General features: G+C 33.6%; 1 pseudogene; it reads right to left on the reverse strand.

The window, feature by feature from the left end:
- LOC106474078 overlaps positions 1 to 5,599 on the reverse strand; it is a 26,292-nt pseudogene extending 20,693 nt beyond the window's left edge.
- Between the last annotated feature and the right edge of the window lie 5,476 nt (positions 5,600 to 11,075).

Genomic DNA, 11,075 nt, shown 5'->3' on the forward strand with positions numbered 1-11,075 from the left:
ATATAAAAGGGATGTAATCTTAGGCACATTACACGTTTTGTTTTCACTTGTATTCTGTTCATATTTGTATTTTTGTTTTATAAAACATGCCTCTGGCGACTTTTTAACATGTTTACAAACACCTCCCACATTTTAATCAACGTCATCAAAGTGAAGGACTCTCAGTAATTAACCCAAATAAACATACAATATGGGTTATTGCGAACCCTTCAATAAAGATACAGAGATGAATTCCAATGTGTTTCATGCAATTTTTTTTTATAAAGACTTTTATGTCGCACTTTCAGGGACAAATGTGGTGGAGTTGAACTCGAAACATTGGTCATGTTAGACGAATTCAACAGTACATCGTAATTATGAAGCAAAGTTTGTTCCGTTACTTGTTTAATTTTCTTATGTTGATTGGTTCACTTTGACCCATCCTGTTTTAAAATAATCCAATATTCAATTTTTACTACAATATCGCACTATAACACACAGATGACATTTCAACGTTACTCTGTCTTTAAGTTTTTCGTTATCTAAATCATGGTCAATAATATGCTACTATAAAACGCAAAACATCTCAAATCATGTACTAATTTAATTAAGATGTGCGAAAAAAAAAACATTATAAATTTAAAACTGTTCACCTTGATGAAGTGGTTTCCAAACCGTGTGTGGCGCGATAAGCTGCCAAAGGTTCACGTACATCCAACCATGCAGTACCTGCCACCACAACCGTGTGTGGCGCGATAAGCTGCCAAGGGTTCACGTACATCCAACCATGCAGTACCTGCCACCACAACCGTGTGTGGCGCGATAAGCTGCCAAGGGTTCAACGTACATCCAACCATGCAGTAACCTGCCACCACAACCGTGTGTGGCGCGATAAGCTGCCAAGGGTTCACGTACATCCAACCATGCAGTACCTGCCACCACAACCGTGTGTGGCGCGATAAGCTGCCAAGGGTTCACGTACATCCAACCATGCAGTACCTGCCACCACAACCGTGTGTGGCGCGATAAGCTGCCAAGGGTTCACGTACATCCAACCATGCAGTACCTGCCACCACAAAGGCTATGTTCTACTCTTTTGAACAGATAAAGGACAGACAGTTACTTTTGTAAAGCGCTCACAGCAGAGTGCGAATGATGAAAGCTCTTTAAACTCTGAAGCGCTTGGTTATCATCATTAGCTTTATGGTTCTACGAATAAAGATATAATAACTCACAACACATGAATTTAGAAATCTGAACTCGAGATAAAAACAAATAAAGAATCATTCAATAATTATAATTTCAATTTGTACGATAAAATTTAACAAAATCACCATTCATTCTTTAATTATTCTTTGTTATTCACAAAAACAACATGTGTGATTAATCTCATTAATTACTCGTTATTATCTGACAAAATACGAGATGAAAACAGTGATAATTTATGTCATTTCCAAAGTCACGAAAGGATGTAGTTGTAGATTTGGAACGGAGTATTTTAAAAACACAAACTAAAAAACTAGCCTACGTACAAATCCATTAAGCGGGTAGTGTTACTCCACGAGCTGTCTGACGCCCCTATTCAGAAGTAAATAACGTTTCCCATCTGCTTCTTCATGTTTGCGTAAGTCACAGAAAAGTGACTACTCGCGTAATGGCAGCAAAAACAAAATCATATATTATTAATAACTAAAAACAAAAAAACAGCAAAAGAGAAGTCACTCATCACACTTTATTCATCCAGATAATTAGTTCGTTTTACCTTAGTGTTAATCGAAATAAATTCAATGTTGCTTTTGTTGTTTTTCTTATTTAGGGATACATTTTATACACTAAATTCGGGAGGACATTTCGAAAGTAATATTTAGTTTGTTCGATAACAAAGTTGTTTTAATTTGAAAACAGGACCAAAGTTTCCCGCTAAACACCCACTTTATGAATGATACACTTAACTTTGGACAACAAATCGTGATAATATCGGGACAAAATTTACCCTTTAAATATGTTATTAAATATATTTGAAAAATATAAATCCATATTAAAAGAAAGTTTTCACATGCTCTAGTATTTAGAAACATTTCTGAAATTTTAAATACCACACAATAATACGAGTTCGGTAACTATATTTTTCTTGTGAATTACTTATTAGTTTACAATTATAGTTTCTGTGGTACCCTTGACCCCAAAGACAAGAATAACTTAATGGTTCGTTAGAACATAGCAAAAGATGCTTTATTATGGAAATTGTTCCCAATTCCAATATGTTTCTAATTATTTAAAGTATACATAAACCATTTGTTCATTTAAAATAACTAGCCGCGACCCGCAAAACATTTGTGGTAGTTTTCATGCCATTCGCTTGAATGTTTCTTATTCGGATCATTTTCATGCATGGCATTCAAAATACCTTTCTTGCAGGCATTGTGTGTTAGATCGATACATCCTGGTCGAGTTGAAAAAAAAAATGCAGTCAGACAAACAAACTCACGCAGACGTAATATTATTTAATAAAACTACACACCATTGTGTACTTAGCTGAATATGCAGAAACGTCTGAATGTGTTCAGAAAGTCATGAGCCTATAGTTTTGAACGAACTGCGCATGCGTATTTTAGATATAAATGAATCGAGAAAGCTCATAGAAATTGTATTTAGTGCAATGTTCATATTTTAGGAAATTACACGCGGATTTTGTGGAATACTTTGCAGATAAAAAAATTAAGTTGATATCGAAACCAGTCGTCACGTGATGACAACGACACTGTGTCATAGTGTAGCATAGTTGTTGCATTACAAAATTCGAATAAGCAATGAACAGGTTAAGATGATTCTGAATGAAAAAGCCAACATGCAATCCAAACTCTTCGTACAAAGACCTTTCTAATTACATGAGATTCGTAGCGTTTGGTCGAGAAGCTTGTTAGAAAAGTTCCGGACAGACAAACGCATTATTTGTATAGATGTTTTCAGATAAATGCGGAATCAAACACGCCATACTGAGATATCTCATTATTATACTGACATATCACATTATTACTGCTTTACATTTAATTAGGACTCGTATTTATGTATCCGTACTTTTAAACTAAAAACTACTGACACAATAATAATAAAAAAGAAACTTCTGGAAGATAGTATAACAGCTCAATACATTTTAACTCCTTTAATCAGTGTCGAATTAATATAAGGGTTGAAGGGTATGTAAGCAGCAGGGGGGGGGGGGGTTAAACTTTCGGAATCCACTGGACTTGACATTTTGTTTACAGATTTATACAGTTCCTTTGATGGGCCCTAAACTTTGGGTCTTCCAGTGGGCCTAATCCAGCCCTGTCTTCAACAGAACAACAGTGTATTTTTTTTTTTGTTTACATTTTTGCTGATTTACTATATGGTACACTGTGAAACTTGCTGAAATTTACCTTGGAGACATCAGTCACTCCTCCTACCCCCTTTTTCTATCTCTCACAGAAGAGTCGTATCTAATGAATGATACAGAACATGTTGACCCTTTCAAAGGCTGAACCCCTAAACTATACACAAAATTTAGTAGGTCACCTCGTTCTAATTTTTAAACTCCCTGTGTAAATAAACATTATATAGTGTACTATAGAAATTAATATTTGCTGTACATATCAGATTCCACGTCAAAAGTACACGTCTAAAGTTGAGAAATGTGAAATAGTAGTGTGAACCTATTCGAGAAAATAGGAATACTTGGAAGAAAGTTGCCTATGATAAAAATGTATATAAAAAACGATAGAATTAAAAAGATATGAAGAAGAAAGATCGGAGAACTATTGTTAAGTAAAAGTAGTTAGAAAGTTAAGTTCTGTGCTATTTTCTATATATTTAAGTGACTTGGGAGATGTATAGGTTTATTATAATATCGTGTGGGGGTGATAGGTAAAAAAAAACAAAAAAAACAGAAAATAATCTTAGTATAAATATTTTAATTCATATCATTATATGGTGAAGTATAACCCACTCATACCCTATAGACAGAAAATAATCTTAGTATAAATATTTTAATTCATATCATTATATGGTGAAGTATAACCCACTCATACCCTATAGACAGAAAATAATCTTAGTATAAATATTTTAATTCATATCATTATATGGTGAAGTATAACCCACTCATACCCCATAGACAGAAAATAATCTGTCTCGAAAATGAGGGTGACTAGTAATGATGGCAGACTATTCGGAAAAAATAAAAAGTATGTTCAGGATAATTGAAAAATAAATGGAGAAGAATATATTAGTTTTAAATTTTGATAACTTATATATTTTTAGAAAGGGAGAGAGAGAACAATGAACTTTATGAAGAATGAAAAGATCAGCAGACAGATGCGATAAAATGTATAAATATGTAGGGTATTGGTTGAACACGACAAAGAAACAGAAAAATACATGGAGGCGATAGCTCAAAAGCACTAAATGTAAGTTTTAATGCAGCTAAAGAATAGAAACGTCAGACATGAATAGAGAATTGTACTTAGCGATATCCGGAGTGTTTTGCAAAATTTCAAAAAAATAGTAAGGATTATTGTCTACGTTAATAAAACTACTTTGCAACTTATGTACATTCAATTCTCAACGAGCACTTATCACAGAATACCAAGTCATTTCAATTCTTATTTCCAGTCATTTGTTTTTCAAGGCAGAGTGGGAGAACATATTAGATTGTGTAAATATACGTATCACGCAAAGAGCATTTATGCTAACTACCCGGATGTCGCTAAATTAAATAGTTATTAAACACATAAATAAATCCTGGAGCACTTAATTATTCACAACAGATCATTAATTTAACCGAAAAAAAAATTAATGAAATCAAAATACCTCCTCTAACAGCATTAATAGCTGCTTGCGCTTTCTTCTTCCGTCCATTCGCCTGTAGTAATCGTTCACCTTCTTCTGTAATGGTGGTATATTCGAGCCTGTTGCTTCTGTTAATTCTTAGAGAGCCATGTTTAAGTTTTTCGGACACGTCAGATGACAAAGTTTGCCACGGAATATAAGAAGGGTAGTCCACGCTACTGTTGATACTCTCATGAACAAAAGATAAACCTTCAGAGGTTCCATCATAAGGTCTGGTCCTTCTGGATCTGATGTCTTTTGAATCAACTGATAAACCTCCTGTAGGCATCTTCCAGATTAAGACTGAATCTAACACAAGTAATGTCACCAACGGCAAAGGAGGTTATGACGAAGATCTACAACAATCGTACTTCTGATCTTGGTAGTGGGGAACGACCTGGAAACCTTGACCTATCGATGCAAATATTGGTATTACTAATATACGTTGAACTAACCTTGACTGTATGATGTATTCGGATTCTCACGCCAAAATATACCCCTTCTGATTGTATTTTTGAGTACTGTTATAACAGTAATTAAAGTCCCTTAGTATAATGATCCTTATAGAATATACGAATTAGCAAAATGCAAAAATTTCCAAACTAAAATGAGTATTTGGCTAAAACAATTAGAACAGTTTTCTACATTGCTAAATTGTCTGTAAGTTGGGTGTAAGTTATTACATGGAAATATACGCATCTCGCTCATTGGGACGGCTGTTTCTGCATGTAACTTAACAACCTTAGCCACGTGATCTTACAACGTAGTGGTCTTCACAGCGTAAAACGTGAGGTTAGGCCTGTTTTCCATCCAGAGCGCACGGTTTGTTACGCACTTGTACTTTGTCCTTTGACCTTCAAGATAGCATAATATTAAACAGTGTTAAAACTGTTAGGATTTATGTTTTGGCCAATGTTGTTGCAAACTTGTAACACGAAATAAATTTAATGGTTTTTTTAAAGTAACACATTTATAAGAAATACAACGAAAACGAGACATGCTAGTATATATATTAATTTTTAGACATTAAACCCAGCAGAGATAATATAAGAGAAAATCAAGCATCATATTTCTATCAGAAGTATGTAAACTAAGTAGATTCTGTTTTTAATAAGTTAATTGGATTTCTGATTGTAATATTTTAAAAGTTGTAATTAATTATTTTTATATATTAAAATTCACAAAACAAGCCATAAAATTCGTAAATTTGACATTTTGTATCTTATTCAATATTCAGTTATCATACCGAGTGTTTATTACTGCAAATTTAGTAGAAGTATTGAACATATATGCGAATTGATTAAATATATAATAGAGATATATTTTGTTTGTTTCAAATGTTCACGCAAAGCTACAAAAGGAAATTTGCGCTAGCGGTCCCCAGTCTAGAGAGAAGGCAGCTAGTTAACACCACCAACCGCCAACTGTTGGCTAGTCTAATCTTATGGTGGAATTTAGCCATCACACTTATAATGTACCTACAACCCCAAAATGCAGAGCGCGATTTTGCGGCAATGGATAGCGAATCAAAGACCTTTAGATTCACAGTTAGGCACTTTAAACCCTAGCTACTCTCGGCTTTATTATTATTTTATTTGTTTCAAGTTTGTTTTTGTTTTGTGTGTTAAACTGTACACTATAGAGGTTGGTGAATTAGTTTTGCTAAGAAAATTGAAACACTAAAACCTGAACGTGTAAACAATTCGTACGTTGACATATAATATTAATATAGTTTAAAGTTCCATCGTTTTCTTTATTTATTTTTTTGCAAATATCTTACGGTCAGATTAAAGTCGGGTTTTATGAGGCATTCTGAGATTTTTTTAGTTACCATAGTTTAATACAAAGAGTCAGCATTTAGTAAGTAGAACTTGTCACTCAGGTAAATGTTTTTATTTGACTCCTGAGTAAAGCTAGTAAAATGTAAGGAACTTTGAGTAAGAATATTACATAATCAACCAACACAATGTTATATGTATGTTAGATTAAACAAATAGTCTTACTCCTATTTAATGGTACGCTAGTGGTTCGAAGATTTTATTTGCTCAAATCCAGAGGTCCCGGTTGGAATACTAACATTTTATTCATCAACATTTTATTTTGTCTTAATCAAAATTTATTAAAGTATCTGCAATAATTAGAAACTAATGTGAAACCAGGACTTTCAACATTTGCATGGATAGTTTGATATTAATACCGTTATCTTATCTTAAGAACTCTTGAATCGGATTCTTTTTCTATGTGCGTCTGTTTGCATCACTATCTCCCACCAGTATAATGAATTAATCCAGAGTACAGACAGTTTGCCTTTTGCTTTCAACGAAGTTCAACCAAGAAACTGCATTGGGAAAAAAATGTTAATGTGATTTGTTAAGTATCGCCACTTTGAGAAGAAAAAGATCTCCTCGTCACTTATGCTTTAAGGAAGAAAAACATACTTAAAATGAAACAAGTTTGCTCGAGTAAGATAAATGTTAGTATACCTGTGATATTATAATTATGCAGTTAAATGTATAACACAAATAGAATATTGTTTGTTATTTGTTGGTTTTCGAGCACAGCTACTCGGAGGCTATTTGCACTGGTCGTACCTAATGATAAAGTAAAACACGAACGTAATAATAGGAAGTATTTATTAAACGTTTCGGAATCGTCAAAATTTGTATATTAAAATTGTTTACTTCTTATGTATATATTTCTGTTGTAATTATAAATATTGTTTGTTTGTTTTCTAACCCTAGATTACTGATGATGGAATTTTGAAGATTTCGAAACGTTTAATAAATGCTTCCTATTATCACGCTCGTGTTTTGCTTTATCATTAAGTTACGTTTTGAGATAAATGAGTCGATTACTAGTCGTACCTAATTTTGACTAGACGAAAGGCAGCTAGTCAATACCACTCAGCGCCAACTCGTGGGCTACTTTAATTAAATGGTGGGATTTGACAGTCATTTTTAAGATGCACCAATAAAGCTCTGAAGTTAGGAACGCGATTTTTTTTTCTTCTTTTTGGTGGTAAGCGGTGGCGAATCACACACGGATCAAGGGTAACAAAAAGGGAACTATGTTAAATAGGGGGTTAGGTTATTCTATAACAATATTTTGATTTCAGCCCTATGAATAGATGTATTTGAACTGCAATGCTATTATAGAAAAAAGTATAGTTTCAGGGATTATAACGCTAAATTCAAGGTTCGATCCCTGATGAGCCAGCGCAAAGTACAGATTTGAGTTAACAATAAAAACAAAGATATTGCTCCAATAAAGAATGATGTGATTTAAATTATTATCAATATTATTGTGATGTAATATCACATACATAATATTATTAAATATCCCCCAGTGGGTCAGCTATAAGTTTAAGAAACTACAAAGCTAAAATATGGGGTTCGATTTGCCATGGTGGATAGAGCGCAGACAGCCTATTCTGTAAAATTACAAACACTATCTTATTAACTGTTAGAGAACAACAAGTTTCATCACTTTCATGCGCCCTCTTCAGTCCAACTTTACACAGTAATGTGTATTTAGTCACTAGTATCTTACTTCCCGGGTTTTGTCCTTTGTGCCCTTGATCTTATGACCCCACCTCAAATTACAAATTCAAGCGGTCAAAGGGTTCTAGCACGCTAAAGTATACAAAAGTGTAGCTTTGCACAAAAGACTATAGACTGAAAAAAATCACTTAACTTATCATTCCCCTACTAACTATGGAGTAACTATGCAGGTTCAGCTTTGGTAGGGTAGAAAAATTTAGAAAAGTTTTATATTATCTCTATTTTCAAAAACATCAACTATCTCATGCTTACTGTACACTCTTTGCCGTCTTCTACTGACATGGAAATTGAGCTCATAGACACAAACACTGTACGACAATTATCTTAAATACAAACCAAATTTCTAAATAAAGAAAATAGACATTAAAAAAGGACTTTACAACTAACAAATGATGAGAAAAAAATTAAGTTCTTCTAAATCTAAACAGTTCGATTAAAGTACAGATAAGCTTCAAAAGTGAAAAGTTTACTAGAAGATGTAACATTTTGTTTATGTAATGTTATATATATATATGTTTTACCGATAATAATGGTGTAAGAACTCCGCCAGTGACGGCATTTTGAAGTCTTGCCTGGGAAGGCAAAATACCTACAGTTGGCTCTGATAGTCAGAACATTAACGAGAGATAGTAATACAAAACATTGCCTGTTCTAGTTCAGAGTTATCAAATGGCATTAACTTGTATGTAGCTTTCCTCGAAGTAAAAATGACTGCCATTCATTTATACCGTTATCAATTAACCATTAAACATCGTTAATGCTGAGGTATCAACGATTATAAAGTTAATAATATTAGCACCTTTGTGGTAATTTTGATGAACGTGTATAATAATCTCCTCCCAGTGACTCAGCGCCAAGTCTGAGGACTTATAAATTAAAATGCTGAAAATCGGGTTCTGACACCTGTGAGAAGTTTTGTGCTTAACAATTACAAATACCAAAATAAATACACAGTATATTATAATATGTATGTAACGTACGAATGCACAAAAATGTTTACAAAGATGAATAATAAAATAAAGTTTTGGATCATATTTGACTTGTTTTGTTTTTCACAATTTCATAGCTTCAAATTGACGACTTTAATGAAATAAAATTTCGATATGTTGTCACTATACTGTATGGCAAGTTATTTACTTAATCATCTAAAAAATAACGTTGACCTCTTTTTCGACTGCCATCGGTATGAGCTCGATGTGTCTGATAACGATGCAAGGCCGACCAAAAGGTTACCAGGATACCCTAATCAGAAACGTGAGAGTCAGAAATACCATTCCAGGCCTCACAGTCTGGTTTAGATAGACTTTATATAAACAATGACAGTTTCGGAACACTATCCCCACACTCACACACACTGAAACGTCCAGTTTATAACGCAGACCTTAGAATAACGTGGTACGTGCAGTGGCGAATGTATGAATAATTTGGTACATTTATGTAGTTTCTATTCATAGAATATTAAGATACAAAATTAGTATGTTTTTTGTTGTTGTTGTTGTTGAGCGCCAAGTACACAATAGGTTATGTGCTCTGTGCTCATGCGGGGATATAACCCTTAAGTTAAAATAAAAATAACTTGGTCGATTTATGTGGTTTTTGATTACGGAATATCTAGATGAAGAAACATTTGTTTATTTTCTTGTTAAGCCCAAAACTTCACAATAAGTTATCTGTACTGTGCCCATCAGGAATAAAACCTCGAATCTTAGCGTTATAAGCCCTCAAAGTTACTGCTGAGCTATTGGAATATAGGACATTCAAGTTAAAACAAATAAATGCAACATACCAATCTGAACTAATCATAAGTACTGTGATATGCAAGCATATTATATGTTTTTTGCTCGCGTTAGTTATATAGGAATATTAATTTTTTGTTTCGTTTATTTAGTTGCTAAAACACGTCGGCCATAAATTCCTTGAAAGTATCTAGTTTTAGTTGATTTTTTCTTTGTTCTCTGAAGCAGGTAATGTCTATTCTGCTTTAAAGATTAATACAGTGATATATATCATCTGAGTTTAAAAGATTAGCAGCTGTGATATCCTTTGCTGGACGAATCAACAATGATATGAAAGAATAAGGGTCACGAGGTGACGCTATCAAGTGGACAAAGAAACTGAATTCAGTGGCGCTTTCTTAGTTCAGTTTCTACCTGGAGGTCTACAGAATACAAACGTAGTCTTAGTTGGAGTCCAGCGTGTATATTTTGACAGAAGTCTTTCCCCAGAGAGAGAAAAGTGTGGAAATAATCACAATCCAGTAGACGTGATTGGATTTTTGGGGGTTTCCCAATAAAGACTGTATTCATTTTGTTAATCTTGTCCAGTCTCATTATTTCACAGACAATGGGAAAACTCGGTCAATTTATAAAACGCATATTACTCTCCTTATTTCCTGAATGAATCAACTATTATTAGCTAATTGAATTATCTGGTACTTACTGGAAGTCAGTTTCCATCTGAAAATACTACATTATCACAGAAGCCGAATTTTTTAACAGCTTAAGTGATATTATCAGGTTCATCAATTTCCCTGTGAGCAATTGGGTAAGAAATGCAGAATAACTGGACGCTCACCATAAAATGATCTGTGGAACAAAAAATCTAAATTCTCCATCTTCAGCTGAGTTTGATCAAAAGAAAGAGACTAAACATACTGTTGTTATATGTAAGCAT

Source organism: Limulus polyphemus, unplaced genomic scaffold (genome assembly GCF_000517525.1).
Source record: "Limulus polyphemus unplaced genomic scaffold, Limulus_polyphemus-2.1.2 Scaffold136, whole genome shotgun sequence".
NCBI lineage: Eukaryota > Metazoa > Arthropoda > Merostomata > Xiphosura > Limulidae > Limulus > Limulus polyphemus.